Raw genomic sequence first — 20,930 nt, forward strand, 5'->3', positions numbered from 1 at the left:
ACACAATGAAATTGTTTATTATATGACCAGTTATTTTCGTTGTATAAATGTAAAAGGCAACATTAGAATTGTATTAGTAAAAAGAAATTGATATTTATTTTTCTTTAAATATTTGTTATTTAACACTTTAAATACTTGGTTAAGTGCTTTCCTCCGTTTTTAATAGTTCATTTTCTATCTATATGTATTCCAGAAGATTTTTGCTCCTATCATTTTCTGTTATTTCAAATGCTATATCGTCCTCTACACGGTCGTCAGTCTTATTTTTGGTTATTATTTTATTATTTTCTTTTCCGTCATGAAAATAACGTATCCATTTATCTAATCCAATGAACATCCGATTTGATAAACAGTCACAAGAAATTAAAATATTAGGTGGCGCTGTTTAAGTGCTGTCTGATTGAAATATTTTTCTGTTTCGTTGTTCTAGAAAGCTCGCGTCTGTGTGTTTGTTTCTTTGTATTTGTTGTGTCATTTGCTATATTTTGGTAAGTATTTATAAATCTGAAATTTCTTTACATCCATTACTGAAAATTAGAGTTCATCTAGCTTTACTGATTATCCCGTAAATTGTGTTATTTAAGGTGTGGATGATGTCACGCTTCATTGATTCTGGAAAGAGATTTCTGCATATATCAAAACATTGGCAAAACTAAACCAAAAGTATATTCTGTGTTCTTCCATGCTTTTATATGTACATATCTTTGAAAAGCTTGTTTTCATGTTTACTTTATGTCGCTAATTGTTTAGATATTTGTGAAGGTTGAGTTATTATTTTAAGGGCAGTCTTTTATTACGTTGGTTAGATTTTTATTATTAGATATTATAAAGTAACAAGAGTGATTGATGAGAGGTTAGATATACCATGATCTTTCTAAATATTCATTTGGCAGATTGACACACTACAAGTGGATATATATATATATAATTTGAAACGAATGAGTCAGATATGTTAGATTGGCAGTTAGCTGACAAATATAATTTTTGCATATGGTGATGAAGGCTATAAGTAAAGTTCTGCAGGGCTCAGTATACTTGGGACTTTGACTGTTCAACTTTTATGTCAGTGGTATTATTAATAGAAATGCAGATGATGCAAAGCTGGGGAGGGTTATTAGGAATATTGACTCTTCTTCAAAGTTTGAATAGATTGGACAGGTAGGCAAGTTAGGAGGATCACTTTAATGTAATGAAGTGCAACGTTTTAAACTAGGATTCAGAGACAGAAAGCAGTGTAGTCTATTTATGGGATAATACTTGAAGAAAAGAGAGAGAGAGAGTTATGGGATTTTGGGATGATGACATAAGAAATTTAGGAAACATGTTATAGGGACACTGTTTTATCTGTCCTATGGATGGCTGTAGTAGTGAGAAAGACATTGACTAGCTGAGATAAAGATGTGTGCTTATTATGTATAATATCCTGATCAAACCATACCTGGCTCTCTGGACACCTGCATTTTAAAGGTTGAGGAAGCTTTGGAGAGGGAACAATGTTGGAGAACAAAGATGATTGGGGGATTATGCTGTATGGGTATAAGGATAGATTGAGAGCTAAGAGAAGGGATATGATTTTAAATATCTATATAGATATCTATATAAATATTTAAATATTTATATAGTGTTTACTGGATGGATGTTGAAGATATGGCATGGCAAAGGGCCAAACCTGGAAGGTACATGGAAAAAGGATAATTTCTGGGTGAGTGCAAGGGATAATAACAAGATAAAAATAAAAATTTTTGTTAAAAAAAAATTCTCAGTCATTCACTGTACTTGATAATCATAAGTCATGATTGTTGGCCTAAAAACAGGATCTTTTAAAAATCCTATTTTTATTAACATAATCTAATATATTACTGCAGGTTCGAATCCTGCCGTGGGCATGGATGTTTGTGATTGTCCTACAAACTTTGTGTGGAAAGGGAATCTGTGGCTCTACCACCTATTATTATTTCGGGCGACTCCAGGGAGTCCTTAGACTCATCGAGGGGGGCCTTAAACATCATGTCCACACAACTATATGACATTCTCACAGTATCTATCATACCTTGCCTTGAACTCACTCACCGTCATAGCACCCACAACAGACTCTGGCAGCTTATTCCACTCATTTACCACTCTAAAAGTAAAGAACCCACCTCTAACACCCTTACTAACCACACTCTTTCCCAGCTTCCATCGATGTCCCCTAGTTCTCCCACCACCAGTCCTGATCTCAAAAATATCCTCTGAATTAATCCTATAGAAACCCTTCAGCAATTTGAATGTCTCAATCATATCTCCTCTTTTCCGCCTATCAACCAATTTCTGCAACCCACAAATCTTCAACCTGTTCTCATAAGGTTCATTCCATAGAACTGCTATCATCTTGGTCACTCGCCTCTGGATCCTCTCCTCCTCCTCCCCCCCCCCCCCATCAAGAAGGAACCGAAGTGACCAAATCTGGGCACAGTAGTCGAGATGAGGTCTTATCAAGGCTCAGTACAGAGGTACAATAACTTGCTTGTCTCTGCTCGTCAAGGTATTTTTTAACAACCAAGTGAGTTGATGAGCTGATTTAGCTACTTTTACAATGTGCCCCCTAAACTTCATCTTCCTATCCACCAACACTCCCAAGTCCCTGGCCTCATCAATCTCCTGGAGTACAGTTCCACCAATGTGGTATACTGCTGCTAATCTTTTCACCTCAAAATGCATAACCTTACATTTTGTCACATTAAATTGACATCTATTCTCCTTAGCCCAGAACTCCAATCTATCCAAGTCATCCTGCAAGATTTTGACATCTTCTGCATTCACTATCGCCCTACCCAACTTTGCATCATCAGCGAACAAATGAACTGTTCAACTTAGATATCCTTCCCTATATCGTTAATGAACAGATTAAACAGCAGTGGTCCAAGAACAGAACCCTGTGGCACACCACTAGTCACAGGCCATCTTTTGGACTCTACTCCTTAATAAAGTACTCTTTGATATCTCTCCATCAACCACCCACCTATCCATCTCACCAACCCTATATCCATTCCCATATGTTATAGTTTACGGATTAGAATTCCATGTGGTATCCTGTCAAACGCCTTTGCCAGGTCCAGCAGTATCACTGTAAACCCCCCCCCCTTATCCAGTTCAGCTGTCACTGTGTTATAAAATTTGAGCAAATTACTGAGGCATGATCTACCCTTCACAAAGCCATGCTGTCCCTTGTACAGTATCTCATTTTCATCAATCCATTCCTGTATTTTTCTCTTGACTACTTTCTCCAAGACCTTGACAAGGACTCCTGATATGCTGATCGGTTGGTAATTTGCAACCGTAGTCTTGGATCCTCCTTTATGCAGTCAAACTATTTTCCCCTCTTTTTACACCTTCGGGACTACACCAGACCCGAGACTCAGATTAAACAACATGGTCAAGAGCACTGATAATTCCTTAGCCGCTTCACGCAAGACCCGTGCCCATGTTATTCTAGCAGAAGACATCATTGCCAAAACCATGAGTTATGGCAGTGACCATACAGCGTCTATGGACTTTAAAATGTGAATTTTTTTTTTTAAAAAATATATTACTTAGTTCATATTGTTGTCATGGTTTACTGATTCTGATGAAATTAGTGTAATATAACGTAAAACATAAATTTAAAATGCCATGAAATTATATTCTTGGTTTAAACCTTTATCCAAGTGTAAGCGATAATGTTTGTGTGAAGTATCTTCATAACTGGGCTACTTGTGTGGGCTAGAAGCTAATGACTTCACAATAGTTGCCTCAGTATCCCATAATGCAAAGCACACATACCCTTTCAGATGTATATTATGGGACTTTGACTGTAAAGGACCACTTTACTAAAGATTGAAACCCAGACTGGTTTCAATCTTTATTGAGGTATATTTAAGTGCAGGATACTTCATCAAAATCCCTCAGATCAGCCAACAGTGAGTGATTTGGAGGATCATTTAACTCATTACACACCAGTGGTTCTATTTAGTGACAGACCCACACCACCACCAAGCAGAGCTGCTCATATCTTAGGGAAAAGCATCCACTTCAGTGACCCAACCTCCATGGAAACCACTGCAGCAAAGTTTCCCACATCCCCACAAAACTGCATCAGTGGGAGCCACGCCCAGAAGAGATACCAAGGGTTAAGTAATGCGGAAGTCGTATATTTCCTATATACAAGCAGTCAAAAGGTGTCACACCTTATTAAAATACTCTGAATTAGAAATAGGTGATGAATTTTTTTTCACTTGGCTATACTATAAATTAAAGATGACAAGAAATTATATTTTTGGTTTAATCCTCAATCAAGGTTGAAATTGGTTTCGGTACTGGCTATAACATTATGCACATTATACACATCTGAAGGGTTGTGTGTGCTTTGCATTATGGGATACTGAGAACTGATAAAAAGTCATTAGCCTTTATATACAAGTAGCCCTCTCGCAAAGATACTTCATGTATAAACATTCTTTGCTTACACTTGGATAAAGGATTAAACCAAGAATATAATTTGTTGGCATGTTTTTTTATAGTATAACTAAGTGACAACTAAAAACTGTACATGGTTTATTCTCCCTCATCCACATGAGTTGAATTCCCTAGAGACCCAGTAAGTTAGGCAAAATGTATAATGAAATTGCATTTTGTGTCTTGTACAGTATTTGATAATTAAGAAGCATTTGGAAGTGATAGGAAGAGAATAATACTGCTCAACACTAGCAAAGGCACATATTACAAAATATCACTATTTTGAATTAATGGATGAGCTTCAAAAGGCTATGATTATTGTATTTGTCTAAGGAGAAAGGCATATGCCTTTATTTAAACTGCTAAAACATTTATAGAATATATTTAGGAACTTTAAATCAAAATTCATACAAAAAGAAAAACTTCTAGGAATTTTAAATTGCATAAGATTTTGCGTAAGTATCAAGGCCATGTTCACTGTGAATTTAAAAATTAAATAAGGTCCAGGAAATATGAATCAGTGACAACATGCCAGTCACACTTGAATAAAGTAAAGTAGTATGCCCGAAGTTACTTTTAAGTCTGAATGTTTGTATATTTGTTTAAAGATATATATTTAAAAAAAAAACTAAGCTGAGTTGTATAAAGAAAAAAATTTCTCATAAGGGATGACTTAAGTCCATACATTGTGTTCAGATTTTGCATCTGCTCTATTAAAAAAAAAAAAAAAAGCTTTTCTCTAGTACTTCAATCTTTTTCTGAAGAATTATATGTTGCGGGTGATGACATATAGCAAGTCCTGATTATTCCAGCTTGTGGAATTAAAAAAAATATTTATATATATATATATGCTAACACCTTTTATTCTCTCACAAGGAGCAGGTGAGACTGTTTGAGCCACATCTGTGGAATGAACTGGGCCATCAAGTGAGGGTCAAAGGACATCCATTGCACAACAGTCCAGGACCTCGTTACATGCCTACAGGATGGAGACTGAGTTGGCAGTTCACTAACGGTAGCCACTCAGAGATAGCTGGTCCAATGTCATTTAGACAGCCTCCCATATCACCTGTTTGTTTTTCATGTAAGAGGAACCTGTGGCATAGTAAATTAATTAATAAAGAAACATGTAAAAACCCACAGTGATATCTTTAATTAGTAAAAGGACAGATATTTCATACTAAAATTAATAGTAACATCTTCAGTGTCTGTTACAGTAATAGGAATGGAATACAAGCAAAACGTTCGGTGGATCGCCTATTAAAATACAATTGTTACTGCGTGCTAGGAAATAATAGAAATTAACAAATTTAATTTATTAAGATAAATGGTTTTTTACATATGATAAAAGTCTCCCAGATCTTTGAGAGAGACAGACAGTCATTTCTATTTAAATTCGGTTGGTGTAAGATAGTTTCACAACTTTCCTTGAATAAGCGTTCATATTTGAATCTGCATCTATGGAGGAGAACAGCTTTATCCCATTGGACACTATGAGTAGAGTCAATACTGTGCTGCACAAGACCAGACTTCAGAGGTTTGTTATAATCAATATAATATTGATGTTCTTTTCTTTTCTTTTCTTTTCTTTTTATTTTTTATTTTTTCCAAAGAACGGCCAGTTTGTCCAAAATAAGAGACATCGCATTCGCTAGATATTTGGTAAATGCCAGCCAAAGATAGAGAAGACAGTTTATCCTTTGTAGAAGGTAATAAAGAAGAAATTTTGTTGATAGGAATATATCTTGGAATCAATTGATACTTTTTCAAAATTCTACCTATAGGTTCTGAGATTCCTAGAATGTACGGAATAGGAACTCTGCGGACTGTTGAAGAAACTGTAGGTATTGGAATCAAATGATTACAACTCCAATCAAATCCAACAGATACTGGACTCTGTTTCTTTATTTCTTTATTAATTAATCTTCTAAGGCACATTTTACCATATTAAATCCACCTATATCTTGGTCTTCCTCTGGGTCTTTTTCCTGCCAGCCTGGCAGAGAACACTTGTTTTACTAATCTTTCCTCTCCTATTCTGTTTAAGTGACCAATACCACCTGAGATTAGCTCTGCTGACACATTCCTGGATGCTGACAATGTCAAGTTCTTTTTTAATATCCTCGTTTTTAAAATGATATTGCCATTTCAGAAGTGTTTTACTTGTGAACCAGCTTTCAGATCCATAAGTTAAAATTGGTTTGAACACTGTCTTGTATACAGCTAATTTAGTATTTTGACTAATTTCTCGCTTATTCCATATAAATTTATTCAGTTGACTTCCTACCATACCAGCTTTGTTGATTATGTTGTCTATTTCCATATTTAATTTACCATCTTCGCTAAAAATCGTGCCTAAGTAGCTGAAATGTTTTACTTGTTCCACAGGTTCTCTGTTCACAACACAGTTGACATTTCAACAATTATACCTATTTTCATTGTCTTTGTCTTTTTAATGCTGACCTTCATACCATATCTATTACAACAGTTATTCAGTTTACTCAGGGAATCTTGCAGACTTCTAGCAGATTTATTTAGAAGTATAACATTGTCTGCATAGAGCAAAGAGCTGACATTAACTTCTCCAATTTTGATATCAGGTTTAATACCACTTTCCTTCATAATGTGACCCATATAGAAAATGAATAACAGAGGGGGATAATGTACATCCATGTCTGACACCAGATTAACATTAAACCATATTCCTGTACTTCTAACTGCTGACATACAACTGAGTATTGATATAAAGACCCATTGACCCCATATAACTGTAGCATTTTGAATAGCTTCTCTTTTGGCACCTTGTCATATGCATTTTCTAGGATCTACATATCCTTATGTTATATTCCCATGGTTTCTCAACTATTTGTCGTAAAGTGAAGATCTGATTTGGCCTGAAATCAGTTCTTCAACAAGCTTCCCATCCATTTATTAATTCATTATTCAATTATTAACTTTTGTTAATGCTGTAGCTAATTTTTACCCTGTATGACTACCAGTGTTGAAGATAATATATTAACCACTTAAGTATTAGTGTGTTTATTAGTCTGAAGGAACAACACATGCATTTTATAAGGGAAACAAGAATGCTTATTATTATTCTTTTTTTTTTCCCCATTAATAACAGATTTCCGCTGTTTTTGCCTTCAGCATTTATTTTTGAATCACTTCAAAAGTAAACAATTTCTTCTCTGCCATTATAACCAAATATTAAAAACATTCGCTATCATATAAACTCTTAATAAAATAAAACCCTTGGGGTTTACACATGGCTATATAAGTGCATTTCTGAATTTAACCGACTCTAAAACATTGTGGGATACACAGTCCCAGTAATGTTACATGACGTCGCAGCAACTCTAAACATAATTGGAAAACATTTACGTTGTAACCAGTATGAAATATTTTGGAAAAATAAATACTTCTTTAGTAACTTGCCAAGCTTTTAATATCCACTGTTAATTGTCAAATTCTGCATATTATTATTAAATGATGGAAGTTTTTCACTTGGCTATGCTATCGACTACATATTTGGTTTAATCATTTATCCAAGTGTAAGCAAACAAAGCTTGTGCCTGAAATATTTTCAGGACTGGGTCAACTCGTGGTAAAGGTGGTATAAGTTCTGATCACTTGTCATAGTATCCCATAATGCAAAGCATATATCCTTATGGGTATGTAAAATGTTGGAAGTTTTTGCCCACTTGATTAGACTATAATAAATTTAGTTTAATCCTTTATTCAAGTGTAAGCAAACAAAGTTTGCACCTGAAATATCTTCAGGACTGAGGCAACTCATGGTAAAAGTGGACCAAGCTCTCATCACTACTTGTCTTAGTATCTCTCATAATGCAAAGCACATCTCCTTGCAGACATATACAATGCTAATAATTAAGGAAAGGGCCACTACTCAGACTGGTTTCAACCTTTATTGAGGTCTCGTCAGTGGGAACCAGACCCAGATGTGGTGATACTAAGGTGGAAGTAATGGAGAAGTCATATTTACCTATACCAGTTGCCAAAAGGTGTCTAACCTTATTATTAAATTACTCTGTATTTAGAGAAAGATGTTGGAAGTTTTTCCCCACTTGGTTAGACTATAATAAATTTAGTTTTATCCTTTATCCAAGTGTAAGCACAAAGTTTGCGCCTGAAATATCTTCAAGACTTAGGCAACTCGTGGTAAAGGTGGACCAAAGCTCTCATCACCACTTGTCTTAGTATCTCCCATAATGCAAAGCACATCTCCTTGCAGACATGTATAATGCTAAGCATTAAGGGAAGGGCCACTACCCAGACCAGTTTTGATTTTTATTGAGGTCTCATCAGTGGGAGCTAGACCCAGAGGTGGTGATACTACGGTGGAAGTAATGGAGAAGTCATATTTACCTATACCAGTTGCCAAAAGGTGTCTAACCTTATTATTCAATTACTCTGGATTTAGAGAAAGATGTTGGAAGTTTTTTCCCCACTTGGTTAGACTATAATAAATTTAGTTTAATCCTTTATCCAAGTGTGAGCACACAAAGTTTGAGCCTGAAGTATCTTCAGGACCGAGGCAACTCGTGGTAAAGGTGGACCAGAGCTCTCATCACTACTTGTCTTAGTATCTCCCATAATGCAAAGCACATCTCCTTGAAGACATGTATAATGCTATGCATTAAGGGAAGGGCCAATACCCAGACCAGTTTTGATTTTTATTGAGGTCTCATCAGTGGGAGCCAGACCCAGAGGTGGTGATACTAAGGTGGAAGTAATGGAGAAACCATATTTACTTAGACGTCAGCCAGAAGATACTTCAGGTGCAAACTTTGTTTGCTTACACTTGGATAAAGAATTAAACTAAATTTATTATAGTCTAACCAAGTGGGGAAAAAACTTCCAACATCTTTCTCTAAATCCAGAGTAATTTAATAATAAGGTGAAACACCATTTGGCAACTTGTATAGGTAAATATGACTTCTCCATTACTTCCTCCTTAGTATCATCATCACTGGGTCTGGCTCCCACTGATGAGACCTCAATAAAGGTCGAAACCGGTCTGGATAGTGGCCCTTCCTTTAATGCATAGCATTATACATGTCTGCAAGGAGATGTGCTTTGCATTATGGCAAGTAGTGATGAGAGTTGGTCCACCTTTACCATGAGTTGCCTCAGAACTTTGTTTGCTTACACTTTGATAAAGGATTAAACTAAATTTATTATAGTCTAACCAAGTGGAAAAAATCGTCCAACATCTTTCTCTAAATCCAGAGTAATTTAATAATAGGGTGAGACACCTTTTGGCAATTCGTATAGGTAAATATGACTTCAACATTACTTCCACCTTAGTATCACCAGATTCGACCGTGAGATGTGGTGAACAATACCCTTGGAGGGTAATAGATGGCAATGCTGTAGCCAATGAAGTTCTAACTGAGGCTCGGCTATTGCTGTTACCTTCCTGCCATGATCAGAGTTTTAATAGCTCAATAACACGTTATTCCTACACTGTCCTCTACAGATAACGGGGAAGATGAAAAGCATTCTTGCTTTGCCCCTTTAAGCCAGTCCTTATAAGGACTTAGTATCACCACCTCTGGGTCTGGCTTCTGCTGACGAGACCTCAATGAAGGTTGAAACCGGTCTGGGTAGTGGCCCTTCCCTTAATGCATAGCATTATACATGTCTGCAAGGAGATGTAACGGAGTAGTCATATTTAGCTATACCAGTTGCAAAAAGGTGTCTAACCTTATTATTAAATTACTCTGGATTTAGAGAAAGATGTTAGAAGTTTTTTCCCCACTTGGTTAGACTATAATAAATTTAGTTTAATCCTTTATCCAAGTGTGAGCAAACAAGGTTTGTGCTTGTATCTTCAGGACTGGGGTAAGGTGGTACAACACTAGGAAACTCGTTGCAAAGGTGGAGCAAGCTAACATCAATCCTATCTCAGTATCTCCCATAATGCAAAACACATCTCCTTGTAATAAGGGAAGGGCCACTACCCGGACTAGTTTCGACCTTTATTGAGTTTCCTTCAGTGGGAGCCAGGCCCAAGTAGAGATACCAGGCAGAAGCATTAGCAAGGTCATCTCTACGTATAGGAGTTGCCAAACGGTGTGCCACCTTTTTATTAAATTACTCTGGATTTAGAGAAAGATGTTGAAAGTTTGTGATGAGAGCTTGGTCCACCTTTACCATGAGTTGCTTCAGGCTCAAACTTTGTTTGCTTACACTTGGATAAAGGGTTAAGCTAAATTTATTATAAGGTATGTAAAATGCTTTGCATTAATGGAAGGGATCACTACCCAAACCATAATGCATAGCATTTTACATTCCCATAAGGATATGTGCTTTGCATTATGGGATATGAAGGCAAGTGATCAGAACTTATACCACCTTTACCACGAGTTACTATTATTATTCAGGCCTCCATGGATTCAAAAGACTCTTTGCAGGCGGTCCTTCCTAGGAAACACAGTCTATCAAGACTCATCGTGAGAGATCCCTCCTAGGAAACACAAAGTCTGTCATACCATTCCTTAAACTCATTGACTGTTCTTGTTTCCACCACTATCAGGCAATGCATCCCACATATCAGGTACCCTCCATGCAAAGAAACCACTCCTCACCCTCTTGCTCACAGTTTCCTTTCATAACTTCCAGAGATGGTCCCTTGTCATGACTCCTTCTCACTGCTCAACCAAGCGAAAGAACTCCCCAGTGTCAACCCTGTAACCACCTCTCAACAGTTTAAAAATCTCCATCATGTCACCTCTCCTTCTATTCACCAAACTCTGCAGTCCACATTCCCTCAGCCGATCCTCATAACTAACATTTTACTGTCCTAAAACCATCTTTGTTATCTGCCTTTGTACCCTTTCCACAGTTAATTTATCCCCTTCAAATCCTGGGGACCAAATCTGAGAACAATAGTCTTATACAATAGAATGATAACTCTTATCTCTGCAGGTCAGCATCCTTCTCATTATTGCAGCAATCCTCTGTGCTACCTTCACCACCTTTGCAATATGTCTCCTGAATTTCAGGTTTCTGTCAATCATCAACCTCAGGTCTTTTGTCTCCCCTACTTCCTCCAGTATAGCTCCTCCAATAGAGTATGCAGCATCCCATCGATGTGTCCCAAACCTCAAGAACTTACATTTTGCTGCATTAAACCGACACTCCATTCATTTGCCCATCTGTCTAGCTTATTCAAATCCTCTTGCAGGGCCACCACATCTGCACTATTACTAATACCTCTTCCCAGCTTCACATCATTCGCAAACAACTGAATATCCCCCTGCAATCCACTGACACTGTCATTGATATAAAGGTTAAACAATACAGGTCCCAGCACTGAGCTCTGTGGGACCCCCACCACCTTGAAACTGCCTCACCATACACAACTCTCTGATACCTATTGGACAGCCAATCCTGAATCCAGTTGACCAACCTGACATCCAAACCCCATGCGCTGCAACTTAAATATCAGCTTATCATGTGGCACCCTGTCAAATGCCCTCACTAAATCCTAGAAAATGGCAGTATATGCCTTTCCCTCATCTATTGCTCTTGTAACTTTATTATAAAAGGCTTGCATATTACTAAAACAAGAGCGCTGCTTCAAAATCCATGTTGACTCACAGATAACATTACCCTCATCTGCCCAATGCTCTATATACTCCCAGTCCTGAAAATATTTCAGGCACAAGCTTTGTTTCCTTACACTTGGATAAAGGATTGAACCAAATATGTAATTGGTCACATAGCCAAGTGAAAAAACTTCCATTAACTATATCTAAGCCAGAGAATTTTAATAATAAAAAGGTGTTTACACCTTTTGGCAACTAGTATATGGTGATATGACTTTTGCATTACTTTCACCTTAGTATCACCACCTCTGGGTCTAGCTCTCACTGATGAGACCTCAATAAAGGTCGAAACCGGTCTGGGCAGTGATCCTTTCCATAATGCATAGCATTTTGCATACCCATAAGGATATGTGCTTTGCATTATGGGATACTAAGGCAAGTGTTCAGAACTTATATCACTTTTTCTGTGTGTTGTCACAGTCCTGAAAATATTTCAAGTGCAAGCTGTTTGTTTACACTTGGATAAAGGATTAAACCAAATATGTAACTTGATTATTATTATTGTACGGGCACCTCCATGGAGAGGTGCCAGCATGCTAAGTCTTTTGACTCCCTGGAGGTATGGTTGTACTATTTAGTAAAAGATCCAACCAATGCTCCATAAACAGTAAAGCTATTCTCAAGGAGATTTAGCACAGCAGATCATCTGTGACAAACTATATCTGCACAGCCCCTGTGAGTTTGCTTTAGTGAGAGTTGACTGTTATACAGTTTCATATTCTGCATACACCTGTAAGATCCATCCAGACACAAGTTATTCCAGAACTCCAGATATGTTTTTATTGGAATTAGATATTTGGAAATCTTATAACAGTCTGTCAAAATAGTCGGGCTGGTTGGCCGAGTGGTTAGCGTATCTGCTCTCCAGCCAAAAGGCTGTGGGTTCGAATCCCACCTTGGGCATGAATGTTTGTGATTGTCTGTGTAAATAGTGGTGTTGGTTGGCAATAGATGGTGCTGGTTTAGATGATGAAGGTAGTTGTGGTTAGTGGAGTGGTGGAGACGGAGAGCAGGTACCCTCCTTCGATGAGTCCTTGGACTCCATGGAGGTGTTATGTAATAATAATAATATTCCAATTTTTGTTTCAGTTGGATGATGTTTTTCCCCTTTGTGCCATTGCAGTGCACAAAGGGGGAAAATGTCAAAATTGTGTACTACATTATATAACACTATGCCAGCTGTATGGAATATAATAAAATTTTTGATTTATAATGTACAAAAATGTTTGCAAATAAAAATTCTCTTGTTGAAACTAAAAGTGAACACTTCAATTATTGTTTTGTTTGCAGAATGATTTGAATTGATATCGTGTACTGGCAGAATGAAATTTGGTATTGATTGATGTTTGTCAGATAATTTCAGTTTTTTTTTCACTCAAACTGTTTGCAGCAAGATTTGCAAGACAAAATTGAAAGTGTAGAATATTTAGCCCCCCCCCCCCAAAAAAAAGGATTTAATTTTTTTAAGTATATCATAACTTATATGCTGGATTGTTATAAAAGTATCACTACTTGGTGAAATTTTTATAAAAATTATACTAATGTGGACAACAGAAAATCCCGTTGAAGCAATTTTTAACTGCTGTATTGTATGTAAACACATGAAAAGGAGCTGGCTACATGTATTTACAAAGGAAATGGCAATGTCCATTTTTAGTATGCTGCTGCTTCTTCTTGGCTTCGTGTATTAGGCAATTGTTTGCCTGTAACATTTTCAAGGGTTTATAAAGTCTTCTGCCCATCTCCTTTTTATTCCATTGCAATTTACAGTATAAGAATTTGTCAGCTGGACTGGTTACCAACCATCCACAGCATAGTCTGGTGATGGGGGCTGCCATCTTAGGGCCTCCAGACATGCCTGCTTTGGTCTGGAACTGCTTATTGGGTATTCACAGCCAACCACCATTTCTGATGGCCATTCCCCTATCTGCCACCTGGGGACCCGCTTGGTTGCAGTAGCTCTGCTCCAAGTATGCTCCTATAAAGTAAATTTTATATTTTTTAAACTAGTTATTTTCTAATAATTCAATGTTTTGCATAAAAGAAAAAGATTGAATATATGAATAATTATTTTGACCTTTTCACTAATCGGACTTTCTTTTTATTAACATATAAAATATACACTGCTTGGAAAGAAGTCAATTAACACCAAAGTGTGAGGAACAAACAGCCATTTTGACCACCTTAATAAGACGTAGACCTCTTTTTGCTGTGATGACTCAGGAATCTTGTGCGGCAAACTTTACACAAGCATATGATAGCAATCAGTGGGAATTTTGGACCATTCTTCCTGTAGTCATGTAATGAGGTCCTGGACTGCTGTGGGAGTGACGGCACCTGATTCTTCAATTTATCGTACAGATGTTCAGTGAAGTTGAGATCAGGACTCTTGTGGAGACCATTCAAGTGTGGTAATGTTCATGTCCACAAACCATGCAGTTATATCAGCAGCCTTATGACACAGTGGATTGTCTTGTTGAAAGAGACACTGGTCAATTCTGTAGAAATGCCACAAAGTAGGAAGCATTGCATTGTTCAGAATTTTCAGATATCTCTCGGAGTTCATGGCACCACAAACTGAGGTCCAAGGCCAAACCAAGAAAAATAGGATCATACCATCACACCACCACTACCACCTTTGAATTTAGTTGAGGTTACACACTCTGGTAAGATATTCACTGGGCATCTGCTGCACCTGTCCATCTTCTCGGTAGTTGGTGTAGCATGAGTCCTTGCTCCATAAACAGCTTTTCAAGCTTTCGCTTTCCACTGTATATATACCCTCTTTGCACCACTGAAAATGATGGTGCATGTTAGTTCAGGTAATTTGTGGCTTGCATATTGCAATCCTGTCATGGAAATCCATATTGTGAGCCTTGGCTCTGAATGCTTTGTGCAGGTTCATGTTCTAGTCGATACTCAGAACTTTGCATTGAGCATGTTGACTGGCAAATGGCAGTTTTTACATATTATCCTTCTTAGCACCTTACGGCCATGTTTGGTGAGTGTGTGGGTTGTCCACTGTGGGTAGCACTTGCAGTTGACTCTGCACTTCCATCTCAGCATGATATCATAGATTGTTGACCTGATATGGCCCAATTTTTCTACAGTTTGCCAAACAGCTAGGCCTGCAGCATTGCATCCTATTACAATGCCTCTTTCAAACTCCATCAGTTCCCTTCTTGCAGCTAATTCACCTGGACGCAGTTGCACTGAATTGGGAGCATCATATTCCTACAATTTATACTGGCTACAAACACGTGACTCATTTTTTGCTTCGATGCACCTTGCCCATGTGGGTGTCAGTTGACTTCTTTCCAAGAAGTGTGTGTGCTTCATTGCAGTATTTTCTTCTGTCAAATCATTCCTAAGTTCAAGAATGATTGGATTTTTTTTCCTCCTGGAATCATTATTATGCTGTTTTTATTGGGGAAAATATTTGAAACTCATAATTTCTCCATAACTTTGCTGAAATGTAATTAAATTTGCTATTTAATTACCCTATCAAGATATATTGAGTCATTTCATTTGGACTGTTTGTCAAAAAAAAAAAAAATCTTTATTACATGTTGCCAAAATTGATTAGCTTCAGTTGTGACAGTGAATGGTGTCACCATACCTGAATCTGATTAGGAAGCATATTACTTCATTCATGATTGTCTACAATCAGTCTTTATTATTGTTATATTTGTTCTGTTTTGCTTACATAAGAATGATATCACTATGATGTTATTTTAAAAAAGGGGAGCATTTAATCTGATCTCACATGAAGGGCAAATGTTACACACCCTTGTGACTGCAATGGAGCATGTCATCGAGATTCTAGAAGGATATTTAGCAGCTTGCAATATGTTTCAAGTACAAATAACTGCTGACTGATGTAAATAACAAAGAGATAAAACTGGAAACTTAGCATAATGTTAAACAATTTTTTTTTTCTAACTAGATTTTGTTAATCAAATATAATAATATCTAAGGGTCAGTTAAATGAAAGATCGTTGTTTTGAAGTTTGAATAAACAGTAATTGCTGTATTAAAAAAAAAAAAAACTTAATAAATTGAATTCTTATTTGAATATATAAAGAACTGAAAAAACTGTATCACAGTTAACTGCATGCAATATATTATTTAATCGTTGCATTTACTGCTAAATGTGTAATTAAGATAATTCGATACATTAAACATTTTATTTCTCTACAGAAATGTTTCATAACTTTCTCTAGACCTGCTATTCTCAATCTTTTTAATCTGAAAATTATTTGGAGAGTTCCTTCAGGGTATGGTCACTAGGGATGTCAATTCTGACAATCCAATATTTCAAGTATACTATCTGATCAAAAATATCTGGATGCCTGCTGATCCAAACTCTCACTGTAATATGAAAGGCATTAATATGGAGTTGGTCTACCTTATGCTCCTATAATGGCCTCTTATGGGAAAGATTTCCACTACATTTTGTTACATTGCTACATTCCTTCCATTCTTCTAGAGTATTGGAGAGGTCAGTCATCACTCATGTGAGGCAATTCAGCTTGGCTTGCAATTGACACTCTAGTTCATCCCATAGTTTTTGATGGAGTTGATCATGGTTCTGTACAGGCTAGTCAAGCTCTTAAACACCCATGGCATCAAACCATTCTTGTACAGATCTTGCTTTTGTGGATGGGGTGTTGTTGATAGAGGAAGGGACCTTTGCCACTGTGCCATAAAGTTAGAAGTTTAGAATTGTCCAGAATGCCATTATAGGCTATGTCAAATTTCCCATCGCTTGGAACCAGGGGAGCATCCAGACCATTATCATTCCTCTGTCAAACTTGACAGGTGGCACAACATGTTTGAGCAGATAGCATTCTCTTGGAATCAGCCCACTAATAGGTTCTATGCTCCAGAGTCCAATGGCAGTTACACCACTCCCTTGATGCTTGGTGTTACCCTTACTGACGTCAGGTTTGTGTGGCTGTACAGCCATGGAAACTCATGTTCTACAGCTCCTGATGAATGGTTGTGGCAATTAAGTTCCTTGCAGATGCATTTCTGAACTTAGTGTTTTGACTGAGGATGCGAGTTTTTTTTCACACCACGTGGTGCAGCACTTGGTGGTCCTGCTCTGTGATTTTATGTGGTGGTCCTGCAAGTTGTGATTGTAGTTCCTAGGCATTTCTACCTTGCAATAACATCACAGTTAATTGGGACATGGCAGAAATTTCATGAACTGAGTTCTTGCAGAGGTTTCATCCTATACTAGTGCTATGTCTAAAGTCATTGAGCTCTTCAGTAATGCCCATTTTACTGTTAAATGCCTGTCTTTGAAGACTGCAATACTGTGCTTCCTTTTAAATTTGTATGAGCCATAGTTGTGAATTATATAGTCATATTCACTGCCATGAATGGGTGTCCAGATATTTTTGATCAGATAGTGTGTTTTACTCACATGAAACTCTTATATCTTATCAGTAATATTTCATGAATTTTGTGGTGGTTTTAATCACCTAAAAGTATGTGACATGATTGAGTTCAGCATTGTAAACAAAATTATCAGAATAGGATGTCTTTGATGAGTAAGGAATATCTTTAAGCAGGTATTTATGACCTGTTAAAGACTTGTAAGCAATAATAAAGAACTTCCATGAGGAATGATTGCATTCCTTTCTAGTGAATTTTATATTCTAGAACAGAGGTCGGCAACGCAATGCCCGCAGTGAATTTTTAGTGCACCCTCAGAGAAATTATTGTAAACTGCTTCGGAGCTTTTAGCAGTAATTTTGCAGCATAGATCGCAGTATATCTGAGAGATACATTAATTACTAGTATGTGCTAAAATGCAAGAAAACATAAAGAAAAAACACTGCAAATATAATACATGATGGTACAAATTAAGTGAATATTGAATCCAACATTATTTCATAGCCGAATATAGAAACTACAAGAGTTTCGTGCCGAATATATAGGAACTAAAAGTTTCGGCGGGTGCAAGCATAAGTAGTGCCTTATGGGCAACTCATAGTAAAGGTGGGGCAAGCTCCAGACCTAACCGTTGAAAGAATATTCATGTTAACAATTAGCATGTATCTGTCAGATCAGATGCGAGTGCTTGCTTTATCAATCATAATGGCAAATGTATTTGTTTATTATGCAATAATAGTGTGGCTATTTCTAAATAAAGTAATATAGAAAGACATTTCAAAACCATTCGTGCCAATTGTAATTTTAAGTTTAATTATTTACATCAGGAGGAGTCGGCAACACAGCGCCTGCGAGCATCATGGCACCCGCAGTATTGCGCCCTTCATATTAAAAAGGTTGCCGACCACTGTTCTAGAGAATAAGTTTATAAAGGATTCACAAGCCATTCTAATGCGTAATGTGTTCTACACACCACTAATTCTCCATCATCATCATCATCATCATACGTATCAAGGATTTAGGCCTAGTATGGCCTGTTCTGGCCTTAGAAGTCATTGTTGAATCGTTTAAGAGGACGTCCTGGTTTTCTTTTTCCTAATGGCTTGTACTTTAAGGCTTGTTTTAGTAATCTTTCTGTTTTCATTCTTTGAACGTGTTCCATCCATCTATGTTTATATTTTTTAATTTTTTCGATTACTGGTTCTTGGTTTAATTCTTTCATAATATCTTCGTTTCTTTTGTGATCAAATAGGGTATACTTTGCAGTTTTTCTCATAAACTTCATTTCTGCTGTTGTTAATCTTTGTTTGTCTTTTTGTTTTATTGTCCAGATTTCGCTTCCATACATTAAGACCGGTAGGGCTAATTCTCCATAAAAAATCTATTCCTTACACACTTCTTCACCACATGTTTTGCGCAAGTTTTAAGGATAACCCATCCTTAAAAGTTCCCCTCTCTCTCTTTCTCTTACCTAGCACTCTTTATAATCCCTGTTATATTAGTCTAATTAATCCCTTCATATCACCTCTTTTTCACCTATTTACCAAAGTTTCCAATTTACATTTCTTTAGCATCTCTCCTTATGGAGAGATGCTAAAGAAATGCCTTGTCCTCCTCCTCTCTCTTTATGGAGAGAGGCTAAAGAAATGTAAACTGCATGTTTTAGTTAATAATATTACGTTAACTTATTGTAGTTTTTGTTTTATATGGTGTGAGATTGAGTTATTTAGTTTGTAAATAAACGTTTTGTTGAAATACAGTATTGTCAGTATGGCAGCAAAGCATTGTAGAACAATAATAGCAAGATGTCATTGTTTGGTGATTTGAATTTCTGTAATTTTGTAGTGCAGTGTGAGTGCAGTGTGTTTATTTATGGAAGGAGAGTGAAACAGGTGAGTGAGTGTATATTAAATGTTTTGACAGCGAGTGCCAGTTAGGTGGTGAGAGAACAAAAGCAAATGTTAGTAGAGTAGATAGTATCCATGGTAAAATCGAAAATGTTAATGTCAGAATTAATACTGAATGTGCAGTAGTGGAAATACAGGAACCTAATATAGACCTAAATAAGGAAATAGTGTGCTTACACATTAACCTTCACATGATAAAGTGTAAAATTGAAAAGTTGCAGATAAAAGTGGCAAGAGATTAGCAGGGCTGAGAAGAAAAAGTAGGTGGTCTGAGGTAAAAATTGAAATCATGTCAACAAACGAGAAAAACAAGGTAAGGAGAAAATTATATACAGGGACTCCATGATCAGAGGAACACTTAACAAAAGTATAAAAAAATCATGTTTCTCTGGTGCAAAAATTAATTACATTAGTCATGCCATGTGAAGGAGTTCTTGGATGAAGCAAAAATGAGGATCAAGAAAGCGAAGATTGTAAGTTTCTTGGCATGCTATAATAGAGATGAATTGAGGAGGGAGTGGGTGTTGAAAGCAAATGAATCAATACACAAGTTGTGCACAGGTAATGAACCTATGGCCTGTGTTTGACGGAAAGAAGAGTTTGTATAAAGCAGATGGACGGCATCTAAATAGTTTTGATGTTAGGTTTCTGGAGAGTGCTTTGTTCACCGAGCATGCTGAAGTAAATTCAGAAAATTTAAGCAATTAGGGTGGATGCAGGAAAATGTGCATGAAGTCACCCATGAGGTGAGTGATTGAGAATGACCATGACCAACAAATGCAGAATCTAGGTCTCTCGAGCAAACATATTGAATAGTATAATCACTTCAGGAAGCAAAGGTGGTTGGGTACCTAAATGGATGCTACCTACCTAAATGGATGTTTCTATCTATTAATGCCAGAAGTATTAGGAACAAGAGGAAGAGGTTTTGCACAACCTTGCCAAAAGTTATATAATGTTATATAAGTTATAAATTACAGATAATGTAATTGTAGGGATAGAATGTGAAGGGTTTACTATTTTCGGGGAAGGTAGAGAAAATAGGGTGTGTGTGGGGGGGGGGGGGAGTACTGCTGATGATAGCAATGAATTGCAGCCAAAAAGAATAAGATATATGGGAGGGTGGGTGTTCATTTGAAGCAGTCTGATGTGAGATCAAGGCCAGTAAGACGAAATATACAGTTGGTTGCTGTTCTAGGCCAGACGGTTCTATGGATGATCTGAAAGAAATGCATCAGTGAATTAGTAGAATGAATGCAGGTTGAGTGATTATTGTGGAGGACTTCAACTATGGAGACAGGAAATACCTACTGAGAGATAATTACTTGAGGCAGCATGTGACGGAGAGGACTCGAGGTGCAAGAGTATTGGACCTGGTTATAGAATCAGAGGGCTATCCACAACTTCTGTCAAGAAAGGGTATATGTGGAACTATAAGGCAAGTGATTATGACAGGCTTAGGAGGAATTTTAAATCTGTGCAGTGGCATAAAACACTGCAGGGTAAGGAT

At 37.0% G+C, this 20,930-nt stretch overlaps 1 protein-coding gene across 1 annotated transcript in view; it reads left to right on the plus strand.

Annotated features, from left to right (window-relative positions):
* Positions 1–369: 369 nt before the first annotated feature.
* The window catches only part of baf (barrier to autointegration factor), a 54,521-nt gene continuing 33,960 nt past the window's right edge, over positions 370–20,930 (plus strand). The window contains exon 1 of the mRNA XM_090400280.1: positions 370–488. The gene's annotated coding sequence lies outside the window, so the exon portion shown is untranslated. The remainder of the gene's footprint in view (positions 489–20,930) is intronic.

This window comes from Typopeltis vanoorti, chromosome 11 (assembly GCF_054136105.1).
Source record: "Typopeltis vanoorti isolate ZY-2024b chromosome 11, IOZ_Tvanoo_1.0, whole genome shotgun sequence".
In the NCBI taxonomy this organism is placed as follows: domain Eukaryota; kingdom Metazoa; phylum Arthropoda; class Arachnida; order Uropygi; family Thelyphonidae; genus Typopeltis; species Typopeltis vanoorti.